The 23,116-nt window shown below is 43.5% G+C and overlaps 1 long non-coding RNA gene across 4 annotated transcripts in view; it reads left to right on the top strand.

The window, feature by feature from the left end:
• The first annotated feature begins 1,606 nt into the window (after positions 1-1,606).
• The window catches only part of LOC135178421 (uncharacterized), a 191,680-nt gene continuing 170,170 nt past the window's right edge, over positions 1,607-23,116 (top strand). For all 4 annotated transcript variants that reach the window (XR_010303519.1, XR_010303518.1, XR_010303516.1 and 1 more), the window contains exon 1: positions 1,607-1,698. This is a non-coding gene — a long non-coding RNA (uncharacterized LOC135178421). The remainder of the gene's footprint in view (positions 1,699-23,116) is intronic.

Consider the following 23,116-nt stretch of genomic DNA (forward strand, 5'->3'; position numbering starts at 1 on the left):
GTCTGGAAATCCTTCCTGCTGAACACTTAAGGGTGACTATAGTAAATCTGATCATTTACCTAAAAAGAGACCAGCAGGAGAAGGATGATTGTCTCACAGTCAGAGATGACTAGCCCTAGGAAAATCCATTTCTGGAGGCAGGAGGGCAGAATTCCCTATTTATAGTGCACCTCAATAAATATAAAGCTGTAAAAACAGCAGTATCAGCGGTGGTGTTGATTCCCATCCCCTCTGTGACAATATAATATAAAGAGTGTGGTAATTCCAGCTGGAATCAGTGTGGATGCACCTTCAGAAATCTGGTGTGACCAGAGTTTGATCTGATCCCTGTGAGGTCCCAGCATCACTCCTGCACTAGGCAATGTAAAGCTAGGAAGCTGAGGTGGTGCTTGCTGCCATAGTCTGTCAGCCTGAACTGAGCTGTAGTGGTGCTGTGGTTGTACCCTATGACTGGGAGGATAACCCTGAAGGTAAGATATGAAAAGTACTATTTAGAGAAGCACATGTTGCCTATCTAGATGACCAGACCAACTTTCACTTCAGCATCCATGCTTGCTCCTTGTCCTGCAGTTAAGGATAGATTTTTTTTCCAGATGACTACTTGTGGCAAGCTGAAAATGAATATAGAATCATAGAATGGTTTGGGTTGGAAGGGACCTACAGACGTCATCTTGTCCAACCAAGCCTGCAGTAAGCAGAGGCACCCTCAACTAGCTCAGGCTGCCCTGAGCCCTGTTGAGCCTCACCTTGAATATCTCCAAGGATGGGGCCCCAACTACCTCCTGGGCAACCTGTCCCAGTGTTCCACTAGCCTCATGTCAAAGAACTTGATCCTAACATCCAATCTAAATCTGCTCTTCTCTAATTTCACACCACTGCCCCTCATCCTATCACTCCCAGTCTTTCTACACAGTCTTTCTCCATCCTTCTTGTAGGTCCCCTGAAGGTGCTGGAAGGTAAATATTAGGTCCCCCTGAAGCCCTCTCTTTTCCAGGCTAAACAACTACAGCTCCCTCAACCTGTCCTCATAGCAGAGGTGCTCCAACCCCTGATAATCTGTGGCCCTCATCTGGACCTGCTCCATCAGGTCCATGTTCTTCTTGTATTGAAGGCTCCAGATCTGGATGCAATGCTCCAGGTGAGGCCTCAGCAGAAAATCACCTCTCAAATATGGTCTGCAGAAGAAGCACACTTAGGAAATGGCCTTTTTTCCCTTGATTAGCCTGTATGGGAAAGTGTGTGAACTATATGAAAGCAGGAAAAAAAAACATATCTGCCAAAAAAAAAACAAGCTGGAGAAAATGAAATTTCTTCTGGCCAGTCAAGATCCTCTCCACTGCTGCTGCAGCACCACCATGATGTTTTCACTTTGGGCTGAGCAGCACTGGCCCAACCCAAACCAGCGAACGTTGGTGGGGATTGCAAGTAATTGCTTATGCACACCTGAAGCCTGTTAAGGGGCACTTAAATGGGGCTAGCTGGGGCAATCAGTCTCCGATAGCACCTGCTGCTGATTGGATCTAGAGCAGCTGCTCTGGGTGGGAAGGAGAGGTGATTAGAACCGGCTTCTGCTGGTTTGGGGTGGTTGGATGTGGTTGTCCCCTGGTGAAAACGTCAGGGAGAAAGTTCAGGACTTGAATGTGCTCACAAGAAGCCTTCTGCCAAGGAGGAAGACGTGTATGAAGAGCTGCTCCTCAGGTAGGAAGATGGGTTTTCTGTTCTAGAGTGGTTTTCTTTGGCTTTTGCTTTAGCAAGTTTTACCCTTTCCAGTAATGCTTCCCTGTAGCCTACCCCAGGTATTGCCTCTGCTGTGAGATGCGATTCTTCTGGCAAAGTGCTTGTACCCAGCTCTCAGTCTGTCTCTGCCTTAGGGGAGCTGCAGGATTGGTGTTGCCTCTTCCAGTGTATGTTTCTTGCTATCATAAACTCCTTCTGTTGTTTGAGCTCCTCCACCTGTAACTCTCCGTCCATCTACGCATGGCAGCTTCTGCAGCACCCCGTGTTGAGCGTTCTTCTGAGTGCTTGTGGTGTAGAACTAGTTTTTAGCCTTGTTACTAAGTGCTAGAAAACCTTGGGGGCAGCACTACAAAGTGTTACAGCAATCAGAAGAACATCCAGCTTCTCAGGGCGGGCACTGTTTTGCGAGCATGTGGCTTGTTGGAGTCTGTCTGGGGTGCAGAAGAATGGGCTGAAATAGTTCTCAAAAGATAAAACCTTGAGCATTGCTTGCTCCCAGACTTGTAATTTCCCCATTTAAATTTCAATTATGGGACAAACAGTCGAGCTTCTATTTCTTGTGCTGTTCAGCTCATTAAATGTTGTGAATATTTCATAGCCCCAAACTGTTCCTGTTAATCTGTGGATATATTGTTATAAATAACTAATAGGTGTATGATGAACCATGGCGCTGATTTGTGGCAGATTCACAGGCAGCAAAAATACGCTGGGAAAAAAATACGAGGGAAAAATACTGCAGCAATAGCTCTTTGATCCAAGGCAAACAAGCACTGCTCATGCTTTACACCCCTCTCCTCCTGGGTTTTCGCTGCATTCAGAACAGCCACTAAGTGTTTTGGGAAGGGGGGGGGGGGGGGGAGCTGTACTTTTAAAAAGCTTTCAAACAAGTTAGCCTGTTTCATGTCAGCCCACGCACTGTTCTGTGATGTTTTATAACGTGAGTGTTGAACAAAGAGACCGTCTGCAGGCTCTTAAGAGGCCAATTACAGAAGGACAGAGAGGGAGGGGAAAGACTACAAAAATAACACGAGGAATCAACAGCTAAATGCTTTCCCCTGGCCCCAAAATAGTAGGTTCCCTGGTGCCGGTGTTCCCTCTCTGTGTTTGCATCTGAAAGGAAAGGGAGGTAAAAGGCATTCAAGGTAGCGCAAGTCTTCCTAAGAAAGCGTTTAACATTGTGGCTAAGTGGACGAGGCAGGAAGATTAAATGGTGAAAGAAATCTGAATAATTCTGTACTTAGTGTTTTTATCGTCAACAGAGGGAGACGCAGTGTTTCAGGTTTAGCTGGGGTGAACAAATTTTCATCCCCTAAGGTAACAGTTTTGATGATCTGACTAAAAGTGGCAGCTGATCCTAATCACAGCTGTAGTCTGTTGAAAGCTCATCAGTTTATCTCCACTAAAAAAATAGCTTCTTCCAGACTAGCGACTTTGTACAGTTATAGCTGAGTCATCAGGGCAATAATTGTTGCTGGACAGTGCAAGCCTGCCGGCAAGCACAAGCTGTTGCCGAAGTGTCAGGTCACCTTCAAACCAGGTGTGCAGCAAGCTCAAAATCCTGGTCTTTGGGTGAAAAATGTGCAGAAAAAGGAAAGGCAAAAGAGAGCCATGTGGTCGCAGTTTACTGATGATGGGTCTCTCTAGGTGGTGTTACAAAGAGTCATTGGGTTGGAAGGGATTGCTAGAGGTCATCTAGTCCAATACTTCTGCAGTAAGCAGAGACACTGCCAACTAGATAAGGTTGCTCAGAGCCTTGTGGAGCCTGACTTTGAATGTCTCCGTAGCCTGTCCCAGTGTTCCACCACCCTCATAAGAAAAGAACTTCTTCCTAATGTCCAATCTAAATCTGCCCTTTTCTAGTTTAAAACCATTGCCCCTTGTCCTAATGCTACATGATCTTGTAAACAGTCTCTCCCCAGCTTTCCTGTAGCCTCCTTCTAATACTGGAAGCCTGCTCTAAGGTCCTCCGGAGCTTTCTCTTCAGGCTGAACAGCTCCAGCACCCTCAGCCTGTCTTCGTAGGAGAGGTGCTCCACCCCTCTGATCGTTTTTGTGGCTGTCCTCTAGCAGTTCCGTGCCCTTCTTGTGCAGAGGACCCCAGAGCTGGACACAACACTCAGGGTGTTGTTTGCTCGCCACAGCGAAGTGACAAAGTCACCTCTGCCAGTTTGCTGGCTCCACTTCTTTTGGTACAGGCCAGGATGTGAAGAAGGTGAAGATAATACCAGTTTCTCAGACAATTCCTTAGTAGGCATGTGTGTGGTGGGTGGGGTAGCAATATGGAATTAAGGAAAGCTTTTAAAGGTCTTTAAAGAACAATTGTGCACAGCTACAACAACGCCAGTGGAGTGCTAGAAAGAGTAATATTAGCTCTGAAAGACAAAGTTGGCAAAGAAATTGAGAAGCTAGGGTTCACAGCAGTCAGGCTGTTCTTCTGGGCTGGGATCTACACCTGGGTGGAGTAGAGAAGCTTCTAATACTGTTGACTAAAAGAGAACTGCAAAAAATTTTCATGGGCAGGCTGGAGCACTGAAGTTTTGAGAAATGCTAAGTGCATAATGGGAAGCAGAACTTTTGTTATATAAAATGATTCATGCTGATCAGAACTTCTCTGACAATTAAGTAATAAACCAAATTGTTTTACAACATCTGGTAAGACCTCACCTGAAGTACTGTGTCCAGATTTGGTGCTCCAGACACAGGAAGGACCTAGACCTGATGGAGTGAGTGCAGAGGAGGGCCAGGAAAACTACTGGGGTGGGGGGTTGGAGCACCTCTGAGAAGAGGATAGGCTGAGGGAGGTGGAGTTCTTCAGCCGGGAGAAGAGAAGGTTCTGGGGAGACCTAATAGTGACCTTCCAGTATCTGAAGAGGGCCTACAAGAAAACTGCAGAGAGGCTATTTACAATAGCCTGGAGTGGTAGGACTAGGGGCAGTGGTTTGAAATTAGAGAAGAGCACATTTAGATTGGATGTTAGAAACAAGTTCTTTACCATGAGGCTAGTGGAATATTGGGACAGGTTGCCCAGGAGGTAGTTGAGGCCCCATCCTTGGAGATATTCAAGGTGAGGCTCTACAGGGCTCAGGGCAGCCTGAGCTAGTTGAGGGTGCCTCTGCTTACTGCAGGGTTGGTTGGACTAGATGACATCTGGAGGTCCCTTCCAACCCAAACCATTCTATGATGTAGCAAGTATGTTACATCTACATGGTTTCAAAATGAGTGTTTTAACTTTGTTTTTTTAAAGGGATTAGATTAGTTCTGGATTACAAGTTTCAAGTTTTAGATCTATGACTTTGTGAATGGGTAAAAAAAAATAGTTTCTTCTTGCACTAAAGAGTTTCTCTTACTAAGTAAATAAAGCACTGATTTGGAGCTACTGCTGGAGATATGGCTTTAACTAGAATGGTCAGTTTCTGCCTTGGGATTTTGTTCCCTGCTAGCAAAGTGGTAAACTCACAGGTGCTGGAAGGAAAATGTCAGAATTGTAGTTTGGTAAATCCTGAGTAATGTCCATGAATTCTGCTATGCTGTGTAATGGAATTAGCCCTTGCAGTGCTGGAAGGTCTTTAGCTGAAAGTCATAGGGTTGTGCGAAATGCAAGTGATGTTAAAGTTGCTGGGAAGACAGAGATGTGTGAAGATCCCAAGTAGAGCCAAAACAAATTTCTGTAACTTCTATAAAAATGGTACTTTTCAGGAAGAAAAAAGGGTGCAGTCCTGCACTGTAACTTCTTCCAAAGCCAGGAGGAAAAGTAGACCTTACTAAAATACCTTCCTAAGGAGGTAGCTGTCCTTAGGGCATAGCTTCAGGAGACCTGAACCACAAAACACAGCATCAGAAGAGACTGAGGTTATTTACAACATAGTACTTAGTAATGAAGGGCTCCAAGATCCTCTTTTTGCTTCTACTGTGGCTGCTAGGCAAACTAGAGCAAGAAATGAAAAACCTCAGCTGCCTTGTGAAGGGGTTTATAGCCAGCACCCAGGCTGAACTGGCTGAACCTTGAAATCCAGAGGAAACCACCGGTGAAGCTTGGGAATTAATGGAGATGGAGGGAAAGGGAGGCAAATGGAGAACAGTAAATGTTATAAACAGGTATTTTCAGTTTGATCCCCTGGTGTTCTATTTTATGTACAATTAAAACATAGCTGCTTTCTTGGGTTTGTACAACACTGGGTTTAAAACAAGAAGGAAAAAAAGGTGTGTTCTGATATTCTCCTGGTAATGTCTGCTAGGTGACTGTCAGATAACTGGTGCTGTGGATGCTGGCCTTGAAAAGCTTGCCATGCCTCCTAGGTTGCTTATGACAAATGGGAGTTGTTACAAAAAAACAAGATAAATAGCACAGAAAACCAGCAAATGATGAACTTGCTTCAGTAACATTTTCTGTAAGCATTTATGTGAGTGTTTTTGTTTGCCTGGTAGTCCGTGTGGAGTAGCACATGCCTGGATGTATGCAAGGTTCATGCCACGAACCTTAGCAAGACAATCTCCAGTTCCCTATTCCTGTTTATAAAAGGTTCAGTCAATCGATCTGGGAGCAAAAGCAATAGTGTGTGTCTGAGGTGAGGAGTTAGCTGCCAAACAGCACACAGCAAACAGGGCAGCAGGTCTGCCTTGCAAGGCACTGTCTGGCTACACTGGGTTGTATTATCAGGGCATGGACTCGGGCAGTGCAGAGGGGCAGACTGGGCAAGTAGGAAATTTATGGTAGTAAAATTTTAGTACAGAAAAGTCCAGCTTATTTGTTTTGCTCCTTTTTATTTCTTTTTCAAATGGTGAGCTTTTAGGTTATTATTTTATTTTAGAATATATTTCTGTGTTCTGATAGAATTACACTCTCTGACAGCAGTCAGCTAACTTGAAGAGATATCTTGAGCCAGGTAATTGTCCAAGGAAGATATTTTGGTGACTGCTCGCTTCCTTGAACCATCTGAAACCAATGACAGGATGTGCATTCTCAACAAGGCTTTAGGCAGCCTGATCTAGCTGAGGATGCCACTGATTACTGCAGAGATGATTGGACTAGTTGATCTCTGGAGATCCTTTCCAAACCATTCCAGGATTTGTTTGGTGTGTCATGAGTGTGTTCCTCTAACCTCCTTTTTATGGGAATAGATTGCCCAGGGAGGTGGTGGAGTCACTGTCACTGGAGATGTTCAAGACAGGTGTGGACATGGTGCTCTGGGACATGGTTTAATGACCTTGATGGTCTTAGGTTGGACTCGATCTTGGTGATCTCTTCCAACCATAACAATTCTATGACTCAAAGCAGTCTTACATCATGTCATTTGGGGGAGGAAAAAAGAAGGGTCAGAAGGGTAGGAGGTAACTCCTACAAGAGTAGAACTAACTCTGGGCCTTTGATATGGAAATGTATTTGGTTTCCTACAAGTAGCAACCAGCACAGTCCAATCGAGACATTTTTGTCCAATATTTAAAACAATTCCTTAAAGATGCAGTCCATGGAATAGGCTAGAGCTCAGGGCTGTTTGAGCAGCCTGCATGCTTGCCTCAAGTTTTGTGGCCTCTGCTTGATGACCATGAATCTAGGACTTAACCATTTAACAACTGATTATACTTGATATCACAATAATTCAATTTTTTAATGGAATTAGCCTCAACAACAAAAACCCAACCAAACCTTTGATATTCCCAGCACTATGGATTTACATTTGTGCTTTATTTTTCAAAAGTAAGTGTTTCTCAACCCACAAGTGAGTAGTGCAATGTTTTAGTGTGGATAGATACAGTTCTTGGTGGCTAATAGGAGTGAGATGCGGAATGCAGACATGTGGTACTGAAGTATCTGGTTTATCACTAGACTTGGTAGAATTTAGATAATGGTTGAATTCAATGTTTTTAACTGTCTTTTCCAAGTAAATCCAATGCAGTGGATCAGAGTCAGCCAGAGAAGAATGCTAAGTCCCCAGTGTAGATGTGTATTGTCATAGCCAGGTAGATGTTATGGTCCTATTTACAATCTTAGTGTCCTCACGCATAAAAACTATATGCTAGAACACTGCTGGCTCCTAGGAGACCCATCTTACAGCTGAGGTAAGGTCAGTTCTGGGTGCTTGTTTCTTGGTCCTCACCAAGCAGCATATTTGCCCAGTAAGGCTTCTGGCACAAGTTTGATTAGATTAAAGCTCGAGAACTGCCATGGAACAAAGTCAGCTCTGTAACCGCATCTGCACGCATGCCATTGCCTCGCCGTCTTCCCTCCGCCAGCTGCAGCTCGGCATGTGCCAAATAGTTTCAGTGCAGGAGTCTGGGCTGAGTATTGGCAGAAGTGGAGTGTTTGGGAGCGGATGTAGTGCAAGGGCAGGGGTAGGGTATGGGCACAATGATCCTGGTGAGAGGCAGCAGGGTAAGCACTAAGTCTGCAGTTAAAGCTGTCTCTATCGGCTGGTGATGCTTTCCCAAGAATCCTTACAGCAGTACGGAGCATTGGCATGCTTAAATGCTTGATGTTTCCTACCCTAAGAGACGCTTACTCAATACACGTGTTTACACCAGATGTAACAGCCCACAGAAATCTCTGTATGCTGTAAGGAGAGTATGTGTCTAAATACATGGAATCATAGGATTGTTTCTGCTGGGAACCACCTTTAAGATCGTTTAGTCCAACCATTACCTAACTCTGCCAAGTCTCACAGTAATTCTATGAGCCATGTGTAAAATCATTTGCTTAGTCCAGTCCAAGTTTGTTAGTGTTTCTAGTGGCATTGATAGCATTTATTAACCAAACAAAACTGAATTCTGATACTCGTTTTCTCCTGGATGTGTTAGAAGGTTTAACACTTAGCCTTTGGAGGTTACAGCACAGCAGCACTTTCTTCACATTTGTGTCAAACAAGACACAATGCAGCCACCCCCAGATAAAGAGCAAAATGATTTATTGTCACAGGCTGCAAGCATTGCTTGTGCTAAAGCTCTGTTTTGTCAGCCTGAAAGACTCTTCCAATTAATGCCCGTTTGCACTTGCCATGTAAGCTGCTGAGGGTGATGTGCCTCAATTTCCCTAGCTGCTATCTGGTAGCCAGGGCCTATCACCGAAAATTTAACAAGTCATTCAATGCTAGTCAACAAAAGAGCCATGAAGCCTATTTCACAACAATTATTATTTAGCATGCCTACACAAATTGATTTTTAAAAGTTCTCAGGGTCTCCTCTGTGTTCTACTCCGGCCACCTGTGTCTCTGCAGACAGGTCCCGCAGCATCCCTCTCTAGCAGAAACCACTCATAGCTCTGTCACTAGAGCAGTACTTAAAGCACCTGCCTCACAGAATGGTGTTTGAAGGGACCCCCAGAGATCTAATCCAACCACCCTGCAGAAGCAGGGCTGCCCAGAGCAGGATGCACAAAGGCAAATCTGGCTGGGTTTTGAGAGTCTCCAGAGAAGGAGACTCTGCAACTGCTATGGGCAGCCTGCTTCAGTGCTGTCACACTCAAAGAAGCTCTTCCCTATGTTCAAATGAAACCTCATGTGTTCCAGGTTGTATCTGTTGACCCTTTTCAGTGGTGCCCAGTGACAGGACAAGACCCCCACCCTTTAGATATTGAGAAGTTTCCTTCTCAGCTTCCTCTTCTCCAGGATGAAGAGCCCCAGGTCTCAGCCTTTCATCAGACAAGAGAAATTCTTCTTCCTTCATCATGTTCATTGCCCTCCATTAAACTCTCTCCCTGTCTCTCCTGACCTGGGAAGCCCAGTGTCCGAAGGAGCATTTGGGTTGTTTTTTTTTCCTGGCTGGAATGCCTCAGGTTTGGAAAACCTGTGGTGTTGGAAGGGTCTGTCTGAGCTCCAGCTGTGTGTGCTGCTGGGTGGTGTGGCCTAGGGCTTCTCAGCTCCTGCTGCTGTCCCCCTATACCCTTTCAAAAGCTATACCTTTTCCTGTGCCCTTTCTTCTTCTGCTTGTCCTGAACACTGATGCTCTGTTAGGCTTCACAATACATCTTCATGATTGAACTGTGGTATGGATGTGTGTTTAGCACCCCGCACATTTCCTTTGCAGTAGGAGGATTGTTGCTATTGATTTCAGATCTAATTACTGGATCACTAAGTGCCAATCCTAAGGTCTTAAATTTCTATCTAAACTGTTGTTTTCTTCTCTAGTTTGTACATATAGGTTGTAGAAAGTGGGGGGTACTTTTTTTGTGAGAGGGAAATTCCTTCATCAGTAGAAACAAGCAAACTCAACACAACCCAAAAGGAGAATGCACATTTTTGGCCCAGTAGCATAACTTCTAAATAGATCTCTGGAAAATCAGGACATCTGCAGGGTGCAAATAATGCTTTGTTCTTACAGGGGCAGAATTTGGGCTTCTTTTTTTTTCTTGGATCTTTCTTTTTTCCCCTTCTCTTTTCTTTTTTTTTTCCCCTTCCCCATTTCTAAATTGCTATGAGAGTAAAGTTGCCTGCAGCGACTGGAGGGCTTAGTATTCCTCGTCCATCTCCTGAGTGTCACCTGCTAAGGTGAGGAGTCTGGAAAAAGCCTGGACACATTATGTATGGGTGGCCTTTTGTTTATGACAGACAAAGGCAAAATCCTCTGGATTACTGGAAGCTATCATATAACACACAAGATGGAGTTACTATTATTCTTTTCTAAGACATATTGTGTTTCCCCTGGGCAGAGAAAAGAAAGTGCAGCCAATCCTGGGAGGGTAGCTCCTATTAAAGATTTATGCAAGCCTGAATTATTTGGCTTTAAACTTCCCTCCCCCCCCCTTTTTTTTTTTTTAATAAGAGGGATGCTTTCTTTAGGTGCAGCATACTGGAGGAGATAGTATCACTGGTAATCCTTGGCTTAGGCACAGAGCTCCTAAATGGTTTGAATTAGGTAGAAGATAAGACTTTGATTTATTTATTTTTTCACCTCTGCTTTGTTTCTGCATTTAAAGTTTCACAGCAGAATTTCCCACTGAAATAGCAATTTGGCAGGTTTTGGCCTTCTGTGTAAGGGGTTTGGGGTTTTTTTTTGTTGTATGCATTCAGCGAAACAGCTTTGAAGCTGTTGAACTGTGTAAATGTTATATTAACATTTTCTTTTGCAATTATAGGCATTTACTTGCTCTTGTTGAAATAGCTCTTTTGAGGGGAAGGCAGGAAAGCAGGAAGTGAAAGTACACAAAGAAATGGAAAAAAGTAGCCCTGTGCTCTATTTAATTTTGGAAATAAATCATTTCAGCTCCTAATTTACACTTCTCTAAGATCGTGGTTAAGGATAGACAAACAAAGAACACTGGAAGAAATAATTTCATTTTTGTCCCTTTGTTACATTAGATCACTTAATTTCCACTGTTTGGTTTGCATATGGAGATTTGGCCAATGAGTCCTGCTCTTTGAATTTGCTGAGCAGTGCTGAGTGAAAGCTCTGGGAGGTTCATGTCCGTCAGCCTGCAATTCACAAATTACAAAATGATAAGCAATTGCCTGAAATGAAGATGACAAATAATGTGAATTAGCTATTAGTCCAGAGGGCTTCAAGCTCCTGTGGCTTGATTAAATTAAGTCTAGTGTGCTTAACTCAAAGTGGTGGCTGATCCTCTAGGAAAAAAGCCTCATATAATCCAATACAAATTATACTATTTTATTTTATGGGTTTATGGTATTCTGTTGGGTCATGTTATAATTTCTATGTAATTTCTGTGGATAATTTCACAGTTGGACTTGATCTTAAAGGTCTTTTCCACCTGAAATAATTCTATGAGTCCATGAAGTCGGATTAATTTCTCCTGATTTAGTCTCATAACACTTTTTTTGTTTACTAGTGATATTTATTCATCTGAATCAACTTTGCCATGTGATTATTGTATTTATAGCAGGATTTCTGATGGAAAGTGTAACCAATATTTCAGTGTGAACACAGTTTGTGTGATGCAGCCTCTTTTCTATCAGTTCTTATCATTGCAACAGATTCTTTTCTTTTTTTTTTTTGCCCCCGCTGCCAAGCCAATGCCAGGAGCGTATTTGTGTTGTTACTGTTGCTGAGCAACTGTGATCTCTTCACTAGGTCTGACAGTTGCTCTGCTCTCTAGGAGAGCAGAGATGCAAGAAGGACAGATGCATTGATCCTCAACGCATTATCAGATCTTGTCACACACCCGCTTTGAGAAGCTGATAGCATCTAATAATCTTACTCAAGACTCATTTTACACATCGTTGAGCTTTTACAGTTAAACTTAGAAAAATGCATTGTGCTCCTCTGTCAAGGCAGGGAGGTCAATAATTAGGCCCCTTTTCATCAAAAAAACTCACCCCAAACTATATGGTTTTTAAAGAGGTTTGGTTCATGTAGAAGTGTCTTTTGTCCCGTTTAGAAGCTGCAGATATCAATATCTGTGTTGGACTCATCAGTGATCGGCACTTCATGTACACATTAGAGCAATGCACATTCTGCTCAACAGCAAAAGCCATGGTATCAATCAGAACATCAGTCATTGTCAGATTTTAACCCAGAATAACTAAAAGCAGTAGAAGCACAGATGGGTTTCAGTGGGAAACAACCTTTAAGATCACCAAGTCCACTTGTTATCTAGCTCTACTACATCTGGTTCTAAGACTTGTCCCTCAGCACCACATCTCTGTGTCTTTCGAACACCTCTGAGGTTTGAGGATTCAACCACCTCCCTGGACAGCCTGTTCCAGTCTTTGACAACCCTTTCAGTCAAGAAGCTCCTTTGAATGTTCAATCTGAATCTCCTGTGGTGCAACTTGAGTAGTTGCATTCTCCTTATTGGAATGTATTACAATCCTTAGACTGTAGACGGTCCAAATGATTGATTATATACAACTAGAATGGTGGTCTGTGGGCAAATAGGTTGGGACTGAAGAACTTGCCAAATGATCAACTATTCCAAATAACAAATTAATTGAAACACAGTGACGCAGAAACTTGCAGAGCAATTGTAAGCCTAGGAAGTAACTGAGGAGGAAAAAAGAACATTTAAGGCTGGCAAGACCACAGTAGAGAAAGGTCAGTTGTTGATTTATGTGTAGGACTTCCCTGTAGAGGTGATTTGTGATGCTCTATCCTCAAAACTTTGTGTCACAAGGAACATGCCAGAAGTACCACCTTAAGACAAATTTCCAGAAAAATGGATTTTTGGACCAAATCTGTAAAATTAATGCTACAAACCAGCAAGGTCAGACAGCCCTTACCCTGGGTTTAACAGGACTATGCATAAAATTGAGCTGCGAATTGTGACTGAATTTTGGCTTTGAGGTGAGCACAACTCAAGCTTTCAGGAAAGAGTTCAGGCACCACCAGGGCTATGGCAAGTGTTTAAGCATGACTCTAGCAGTAAAAGAGATTTGGTACAGTTATAATAAAGAAGCTGATGATCACCTTCGAATATGCAAATCAATAATAGTCAGCATTGCTCCTGTAAAGAAGAGAAGCAATGACACACCACTCCCCGGAGTGGTTCCTGGTAGGAACTGTCAGTGACTGTAACTGGCAGGTGTACCTCCTGGTGGTTTGTGCTGGAGATCTCTCACACCTTTCTGGTCCCAGCACTTGGGTTTCCCTTCATGGGAAGCAAATGTAAACAAACACCAGTCTTGCCAGGACCCAGGAGATGAGTCTTGGCAATCGCCTGCCTCCAGGCCTGAGCTAGGCAACTATTCATGTCTTGGTAACATAAGCATCGTTCTAGCTACTGAGAGGTGGGAGGGAGCCTTTTCACACATATTGGAGGGAGGGGTTGGGCAGGACCAAAGAAAACCCAGAAAACTGAAAATTTAAATCATCATCAAAGGAAAAATAATTTCTTGGGATGGTAGGAAAGAAATGAAACAAAGAACAAGACTAAATGACGTGAGGCACAAAATAACCTGACCTGCATTTTTCAGTTTAAAAGGTACAAATAGGGGAAGATGTTCACAGGCACCAGGACAACCTTGGGTTATGAGAAATGCTGGAATAAAAAGCAGTAGATTTGTAACATACTCTAGCTCATGCCTTAAGAGTACAATCGATTAGCAAAGAGTTTAAAACAGCTGCTGGGAGTAGGAATTTTTTACTCAGGGTAAATCATGATTTATGCCAACAGCATCCTGGACTATATCAGAAGTGGTATGCCCAGCAGGGAAGGGATTGTACCCCTCTACTCAGCATTGGTGAGGCCACAGCTCAACTCCTTAGTGCCACTTTGCAGTGGCTGAAAGTGTGCGTTCCCTAGTGCTCATCTGGGCTGACACTGTCAGTGTTTCAAGTGGATGTGAGAGCTGACAGATGAGCAACATCCTTTAGATGCTACACAATCTATATGACATTACTCACAGCTTTTGTGCCTAAACCTGTCTCTGAGTTCCTACAGTTGACAGCCCTGAAAAGAAATAGCTGTTAACTGGGAATGCTTGCCTTCTGGTTTTTTTTTCCCTCTTTTAACCTGTTGGTTTTATTACTCAGCCAGTTTCATATCTGTTAGGTCAGTCTAACCAGGGGAGGTCTAGGCTGGATGGTAGGAGGAAGTTCTTCCCAGAGAGAGTGATTGGCATTGGAATGGGCTGCCCAGGGAGGTGGTGGAGTTGCTGTCCCTAGAGGTGTTAAAAAAAAAAGCCTGGCTGAGGCACTTAGTGCCATGGTCTAGTTGATTGGACAGGGCTGGGTGCTAGGTTGGATTGGATGATCTTGGAGGTCTCTTCCAACCTGGTTGATTCTATGATCTGGAAGGCAGTGCTTGGAATCACTGCTGCTTGCCTTGCTCTACACAAGGAATATTTTTGTTTATTACAGTTTAGAGAATGATAGAGCAGTCTGTGATTGAGCTCTGATGTTTGTTTATCTGCATTCTAACTTGAGGCATGATATCATTAGGCTTAAAGTCTGTGCTTAATCTGTGTTTATTCTCTCTGTGACTTGATGTATTACTGAGTACCTCAATGTATTACTAGCTGATTTTAATAGAGCTTTTTATTACTGTCTGAGCTTGTTTCAGGTGGCTTGCCTGTGTTTCAGGTAGAGCAGGCTTCTAACTGCAGCGCACAAGCTGCTTTTAATTCATTGAAAGCAGACATCACAGGAAGATCTTAGGCAGGATTGCACGAAAGAGATATCTGACTTGTGCAGTAGAAATTATGTTTGGAGATGAACTTGTGGAGGTCCCACAGTGTTGGAGCATTTCAGTGTTTGGTTGGTGGTGTGTTTTTCACTGTGTTTTGTTGGGGTTTTTTTTGTGATTGTTGGTTTGTTATTCCTGTTTTTCAAAAACATGAGAGGACCAATTACAGTACCTAGCAAAATCTGCTCACATCACAGTAAGATTCATAAAGAAGAACCATCTGATGGTCAGAAGCATCTATCCAAAAGCAGAAGAGGAGGGAAATGAGAAAAACTACCATATAGCCTATGCTTTTTTCTTATCCTCCTGCCCTTCATGCCTAGTAAGGAATGCCACTGGGCTACTGACATGCTCATTCATATGGCTATGCAGAAGACATTGCTTATGGAATGCAGTTTTGCCTTCCTATGTACCTTTCCTATATGCCTTTCTATCTCTAGCTATGTAATACCCTGTAAATCCTGTGGAGGAGGAGTTGATCTATGCTATTTGTGATCTATAATTGTAAGTTTCCCTATGTTAATGTCATTATTGTTGATCTTTGTAATTTTCCTTCCCATTCTCTAAGCCACACTGTGCTATGCTTTTTTTTTTTTTTTTTTTTTTGCACACTAGTTCCTTTCAAAGAAACTAAACTATTTTGGCAGCTGAGCTGGCCTACTTGTTATGAAAGGTAGGCAAAATGTTTTCTTGGCTGTTTAAATCACACACATCATGCTTTGGATGGGAAGAGGGTGAGAAAGACCTACTGAAAACAAGGGCTTTACCATCTGTAAAACCAGAACTTAATAGTTGGGTTTTTTTACCAACCAGTGTGGGTCACATCTCCTGGGCCAAAAAAATACAGGAGCCAAGATACCATTTTCTACCTCCCCACTCATGCACTTCCCTGAAGCCAGGGAAACCCTAGAGAGGGTTAGATATATCCTCAGTGCAGCAAGAGGTTGTGCTTACACTGCAAAGTTTTGGGTAGAGACTCTGCCATTTTGTACAGGTTAATGACTTTTTGTTGTAATGCAGAGGACAATAGTACACAGAATCACAGAATTGTCAAGGTTAGAAGTGACCTCAAGGATCATCCAGTTCCAACCTTCCTGCTGTGGGCCAGGACACCCTCTATTGGATCAGGTTGCCCAGAGCCACATCCAGCCCAGACATAAAAATATCCACAGATGGGGCTTCCACCACCTCCCTGGGAAACCAGTTCAGGTGTCTTAACCACTCTCATGGTGAAGAACTTCTTCATAATGTCTAATCTAAATCTCCCTTCCTCTAGCTTGGATCTGTCCTTCCTAGTCCTATCACTATCCAACACCCTACAAAGTCTCTTGCTAGCTTTCCTGTTGGCTCCCTTCAGATACTGGAAGGCCATAACAAGGTCTCCTCAGAGCCTTCTCTTTTACAAACTGAACAGCCCCAACTCTCTCAGCCTGTCCTCATAGGAGAGGTGCTACATTCCTCTGACTGTGGCCCTTCTCTGGACATGTTCCAGCATGTCCATAATTGCCAAATTGCTCATCAGACCAGCCAAAATCTGAGGAGAAAAATCTCCACAACAGTAGAAAGAAAAGAAGGCTGAGGAGAGACCTTATTGTTCTGTACAACTTCCTGAAAGGAGGTTGGAGACAGCTAGGTGTTGGTCTCTTCTCCCTAGTAACAAGTGACAGAACAAGAGGCAATGGCCTCAAGTTGCACATTGGAACAGGCTGCCCAGGGAAATGGTGGAGACTCTATTCCTGAAGGTGGTGAAACACATGTATAGGCATAGCACATTGGGATGTGGTTTAATGGTTGTGATGGTGTTAGGTTGATGGTTTGACTTGATCTATCAGGTCTTTTCCAGATGAAGTAATCCTATGAGAGTTTTGAAAGCTGCAGCAGGTTCATTGACTTCAATGAGAGGGAAGTGAAGCATTTATGGCACAGACTACTGCTGCTGGGCTTTGGAGGAGACAACCAGCTGTGTGATAAGGCACGTAGTGGCACTGCTACCTTATCAGCCAAAAGTGTGGAGTGGAGGAAGGGATGTGTTGGGAAAATTACAGCTGAACATAAGTAGGTGTCAGGAGGTTTCGTTTGGGCATGTACCAAAGCCATTGATTATGAAGAGATTTACTGTTTGAGGCTCTTTATTTACAATATAACTGAAGTCAACTATTGCAGTCCTACAGCAAGGGCTGTGATTTTTTTAGAGGTTTTTAATGGACTTCTGTGGAGTCACCAGCATAAACTTTGAAATAACATTGGATAAGAAAGGCAATATCCTTTCCTTTCCACATATTTGTTATGTTGCATTCTGCTCTCTATTACACAAGGTCTAAATCTGGAGCTAGCTCTGCGATGTTCAAAGCGTTGATCCCCCATATACAGCAGTACAACTGGCAGCAGAAATGGGGCTAGGCAACTTATTAAACTCTTTAGAGGCTGAATCTATCCTACCCACTGCCTCCTTTTCTTTTTCCAAAGTTATGTTATTGGCTAGTTCCAGCAGAGCCTCACATGTCATTTTCAGTGTAATCTTTGCTTATTTTTTCCCCTTACAGTCTATTTTCTCCTTGCACTGTGTACAAGGAGATTTTAGCAACATGGAACACCAGAAAAATGTGCCAAGTTCTTCAGACTGATGCTAGGGAGGAAAATCAAATTAGTGTACGTGTGTGGTACTTCTCCTTCTGGTGATACTGTAGTACAGCATCACAGATTCATTTCTGATCTCTAAGATCATGAAGCCCAAATGTCAAACCAACACTGTCATAGGCACTAAGCCATATCCCAAGATGTCATGTCTACATGTCTTTTGAATACTTCCAGAGATGCTGACTCCACCTCCCTGGGCAGCCTGTTCCAACACCTGACCTCTCTTTCAGTTTGGACATTAGGAAAATTTTCTTTATTAAACCTCCCCTGGTGCAACTCACAGCTGTTTCCACTCCGTGGAAACATTCCATTCTTTGGGCTGTAGGCTTGTCATAGGAATAAACAAATCTGGGGCATGGTTTAGTGGGCATCGTGGTGTTGAGTTGATGGTTGGATTTGGCCTTAGAGGTATTTTGCAACCTTATTGATGCCATGAGTCCAAATCAAAGTTTCTGGTATGAAGTCGGGTATGTGTAGGTGCTTCTTCCACAGCAGTTATGCTCTTGTTTACTGATCTGTAAGCCTTTTGTTAACAATGGCAGTGCTTTAGGTAAGATGCTCCCTGTGTCTACAACTTATCTTGGCAGCATCCTGTGGCTTATATGTTGGAAGAATCTGCTGAATCTGTACTAAGTGGGAGGGACGGGTTACCATTTTTGAGCAAAACAGGGCTGTTCAGCTTTCATGAGGTGCAGGGGTGTTTTTTTCAAACAGGCAGTGTGTTCTCTTTGTGAAGAACACAACACGCTGATGGTTGGACTTTCTGAAAGACAAAATTAGCTGTTGGGACATGGAGGAAGAGGAGAAATATTGCTAAAGAGTCAGTAGAGATGTAAAAAGCTGCACACAGAAAATATTAAGGACAAGCCATTGCTCTTCATTGCAAATGAATGAATGAGGGGTGGAGGGGGCAAGGCATGAGCTGAGAGCTTGTATTAAATGAGAAAGTGTAGTAGTACCTGTGGATAAGAAAAAGTGTGACCATATGAGTTCATCCTTACTTTCTTAATTGTCTTCTTTAAATAGTAACTTTTTCTCTAATTGATGTCTCTAACAGCATTATACACTTTTGTTAACTGGTTTCAATACTGGGAAGGAGAAGAAAATGAAGAAGAAAAATCTGTCTCTTTTCTGTAGGTTACGGGTTGGAGGGTTACTTGGGTCAGTTTGCTCGTGATGATTTCACAGAGGAATGCTTAACTGTAGCCTGATGCAAGAATCAGAGAACTTACTAAGTTTTTAGAAGTCATTTGTCACTCTAGAGTGACTTGGATAGGTGCAGCAAAGTTGGTGGCAAAACCCTGGGCTCCTCTGATCACCTGCAAAATTCCAGTTGCTTCCAGGAGTGCATGTCACAGGCTGAGTATAAGCTAGGGAAATCTGAAGTAAACTTTCAACTCTAAAGGTGTTTCCCTGAAGGAGAAACTCAATACATTTTGGAGCATGTTAGGGATAGCTTGCTCAGATGCCACGTTCACAGTCCATAAATGAAGACTTCATGGTCTGATTTCTCTCAAAAACTAAGCTCTCTCCTCCCCTCTGAGCACATGGCAAAGCAGAAAGAATTGTACCTAAGTGAGAAAGCAGTGGCAATGCTTCATCATTCTGCATTCACTGTGGTTTCTGATGACAGTCAGATGAAAAGTGAAGAGTTGGTCCTGTAGGGATGCTGGAATCCTTCTTTTGTAGTGTGTTGCTAATGATCCCCCGTGGCAATCATCCTACTGATGTTAGTGACAATTTAAACATTGGGTATTCAAAGCTAAACTTAAAATGATTAATTAGCTTCATCTAATCCACTCGTCTGTAGTTACGCACAGCCTGAAGATACAGGATTCCTGCACAACCTGAATCTTCGTAAGAAGATGCAGGTCCTCTTTACCCATGATGTAAGGAAAAAAACAGAACAAAACCCAACAAAAACATACCTTAACAAGCTTCCAAATAGAACTATGTAGATTCTGATAACTCTTTTTAATAGCTGCCAAGAGGAGTCCTAGTACTTCACTCTGCCCTGGTGAGACCTCACTTGGAGTAGTGTGTCCAGCTCTGGGGCCCTTTACACAACAAAGACATGGATCTGCTGGAGAGGAGGGCTGGAGCACCTCTCCCATCAAGACAAGAGTTGGGACTGTTCAGACTGGAGAACAGAAGGCTCCAGGGAGACGTTAGCCTTCCAGTACCTGAAGGGGGCTACAGGAGAGCTGGGGAGAGACTGTTTACAAGATCATGTATCACTAAGACAAGGGGCAATGGTTAAAGGGTAGACTTAGATTGGGTTTTAGGAAGAAGCTCTTTATTATGAGGGTGGTGAAACAATGAACAGGTTGACCAGAGAATTTGTGGCGATGTCATTCCTGGAGACACGCAAGGTCAAGCTTGCAGGGTCTTTGAGTGACCTGATCTAGTTTGGGATGTCCTTGCTTACTGCAGGGGTTTGGACTAGACAAGCTCTAGAGGACCCTTCCAGCCCAATGCATTCCATGATTCTAGTGAACACCAGCATATATGTTTGATAGTGTTCCTCCAGAGACTTTCAAAACCTGCCTGGATGTGTTCCTGTATGACTTGTTCTAGGTAATCCTGCTTTGGCAGAGGGGTTGGACTCGATAGTCTTCAAAGGTCCTTCCAACCCCTACCATTCTATGATTAGAATATCTTGTGTGCTAAAATATAGGATGTCTTCAATCATCTAAAAATGAAAAAAACCTTTTGTCACTTAAAAGAGCATGAATATTGTCCCTTCTCAGGCTCTCAGAACAAAATGAACCCATCCATCAACATTTCCTTAGAGCAAAAGTGACCTTACACAGTGGTGTTGCAACATATGCTGCTGCTTGAGTAATGAATGAAAAGTTAAGTCTATTTAGTGTTCTTGTTTTGACTTCATCTTCACCTCTAAACTGGTGCTGAGTTACTGGCATTATACATGAAAAGAACTGAGTTTAAGAAAGTCCAACTGATTTGGAAAATAAATTGTTTCCCAAGGTAGGTAAAGAAGAGTTGTCTGGAAACCAGAGGGAGAAGGGAAAGACAGCATTGGAATTTTTGAAAACTCAGGCATGAAGAAGGGATAAGGGCAGTTTGTTCTGGACAATTGTAATAAATCAGGAAACAATTTGGCTTAAGTTCAAAAGGAAAACAGTTCAAGGCCCTGTGGTAAGATCCAGCAGCTTACCTCTGATAGTGCAGACTAGCCATACCCTGAGCTTTAACATTCCCAGTCGGGCAGGCTTGCAGCTGCTTTGCTTCATCCCAGCAGAGTGAAGAGCTGCAGCAAGCCAGTTGCAGCATAGCAGGGAGTCCAGCCGCCGAGGTGGTTACTCGGAGAATTCTTTTGTCATGCAGTGTAAGGGCAGCCTTACTGCAAATGTGCAAGCAAGAGAAACCAGCACACTTGTCTCCCCTTTTCGCAAAGTGTGCAAGTTTCTGCTTGCAAGAAAGAGAAAGGAGCAAGCACTCGGGCACAGCACTTCTGCTGGGGTGGGTTTTTTCCTGCCTATCCTGCCAGGGAAGCTTGTTCTGTCTCAGTCTCACTCTTCTGTATAGAGTGGCATGTAAACACATGCCAGACTGCATGAGCAGCTATGCTACAGGCGAAGAAGGATAACACCAAGACCATCACACTACTTTCTTGTGTAACTTACAGAGGGCTGAACTCACAAGTTAGAGTCTTATATATTAATAATAGTGTGCCCCATTGTCAGGAATTCTCTTTTCTTTCTTTTAAAGCTTTTTCTTTGTTTAAAAAGTGAGGATGGGTAAGTGCCACACCAGTTCTCTTTGTTTCCACTCTGCACACACACTTTTGCACCCAAGAGCCAGTTTTGACCCAAGATAAGAGAGCCAAATACATTGGAGGTGATGCTTGCACACGATCTATTAATCTGTGAGGAACAATTAAGGGAATGAAATGTAAAATTGGCATTCTAATTCTGCACCCTCTGTTAAGCTGCAACCTGCATGCCTCTTGTCTGCTCAACAGTGGCAGCTTTTGAAAAGGAAGAGGTGTTAGGGGTGAGTCTGGGGATCACTTCATTGAATTATAGAATGGTGGAGGTTGGAAGGGACCTCTAGTGATCATCTAAAATGACCCCACTGCTGAAGCAGGGTAACCTGTCTTAGGCTGTGCAGGAGCACACCCATGAGGGCTTTGACATTGCTGGAGCACTGGACTAGTCTGCACAGAGAGGTTGTAGAGTCTCCTTATCTGGAGATTTCCAAAGAAGTTTTTTCCTAGGTCCAAGTGAAACCTCCTGTGTTCTAGTTTGTGCCCATGGCCCTTTGTCCTACAACTGAGCACCACTGAAAAGAGCCCAGCCCCATCCTCATGACCCCCACTCTTTAGATATTTACACATGTTGATAAGGTCCACTCTCAGTTTCTCTTGAAGGTGTAGAGCACTAATCTGCAGGAGTCCAGGCCTTGCCAGTTCTGCACGTTATGGAACACTTAGCTTATTCTAGATTGATCTGCTTTTTTTCCATACATTTTACTCTTAAATTGGCTTCGTTTAGCTGACAAATGGTCACTGTAGTGACTGCAAGCGTATGGATTTCATCCTTGGTTCAAGTAGTTCTTTCTGTGGCTGCAGGTTTTAGATTGTGATGTTTGTGGCCAAGAACAGAGAAGCAAGCTGAGGTCTGCTGTATGGAATAGCAACAGCAGTTTCCTGGATGGACTAGTGAGAACGTGGCACCTTGTTCTTCACAAAGGGTGAGATGGTGCTGACCTGACTTGTGTTGCTCAGCACGGTGCATGATGAGTCACACTTGGAGTTGTGAGCAGTCTTGAGACTGGCTGCTACTTGTCTGTCAGCGCTGCAGAGACTGTCCTTGCCATGTGTGACCCGTGCAAAGCCACAGGCAAGCTGGGGTTGCTGTTATTGCATACAGCATGTCGAGCTGTGTATGTGGCATCTCATAGGACAAAATACTCCTACCACAGCCGTTCAGTGAAACACTGTGAGAGTGTCTAGTGACAGGACAAGGGGAACTGGTTTTAAGCTGAGGGAGGGTACAAGGGTGGTGAGACTTTGGAATGGGTTGCTCAGGGACATTGTGGATGTCCCTTTCCCTGAAGTGTTCAAGGCCAGACTGGATGAGACCTTGAGCAGTCAAATCTAGCTGAGAGGTGTCCCTGCCCATGGCAGAGAGGTTGGAGTAGATGATCTCTGATGTCCCTTCCAACCTAAGCCATTTTGTCATATGTTATGATTTTTAAAATCAAAGTACAGATTACACAGGAGCATTCTCATTATGTATTTATCTTGAGATGCACTTTCAGTCATGTTAAAAAAAAAATATTTCTGAAGTCTTCAGTGTTCTTACCTCTGGTATCTAATGTTAGCCTTTTTATTAAATGAGGTGGGATTTTCCCTTTTGCTTGTGTGTGGATCAGGAGCACCCAGGCCAGTAGATCACATGGCAGGGTGAAAGGGTGGGAATGATGCAGGCAATCTGTGATTTGACTGTCCTCACCTGGTAATCAGCCTCTAGGGAAGGATACACAATTTGCTTTACCCTGGAGTGGTGCTGAGCAAGTGTCAAGAGTGGGGAGATGTTGGCAGGGTGACAAACACCCGCACCTCCTGTGAACCCTACGACACCTGGAGCGCTCTGTGCTCTGCTCCTGCAGCTCTAAGGTACTGTGGGACTTGGGTCGCCTGATGAGA

This window comes from Pogoniulus pusillus, chromosome 9, assembly GCF_015220805.1.
Source record: "Pogoniulus pusillus isolate bPogPus1 chromosome 9, bPogPus1.pri, whole genome shotgun sequence".
In the NCBI taxonomy this organism is placed as follows: domain Eukaryota; kingdom Metazoa; phylum Chordata; class Aves; order Piciformes; family Lybiidae; genus Pogoniulus; species Pogoniulus pusillus.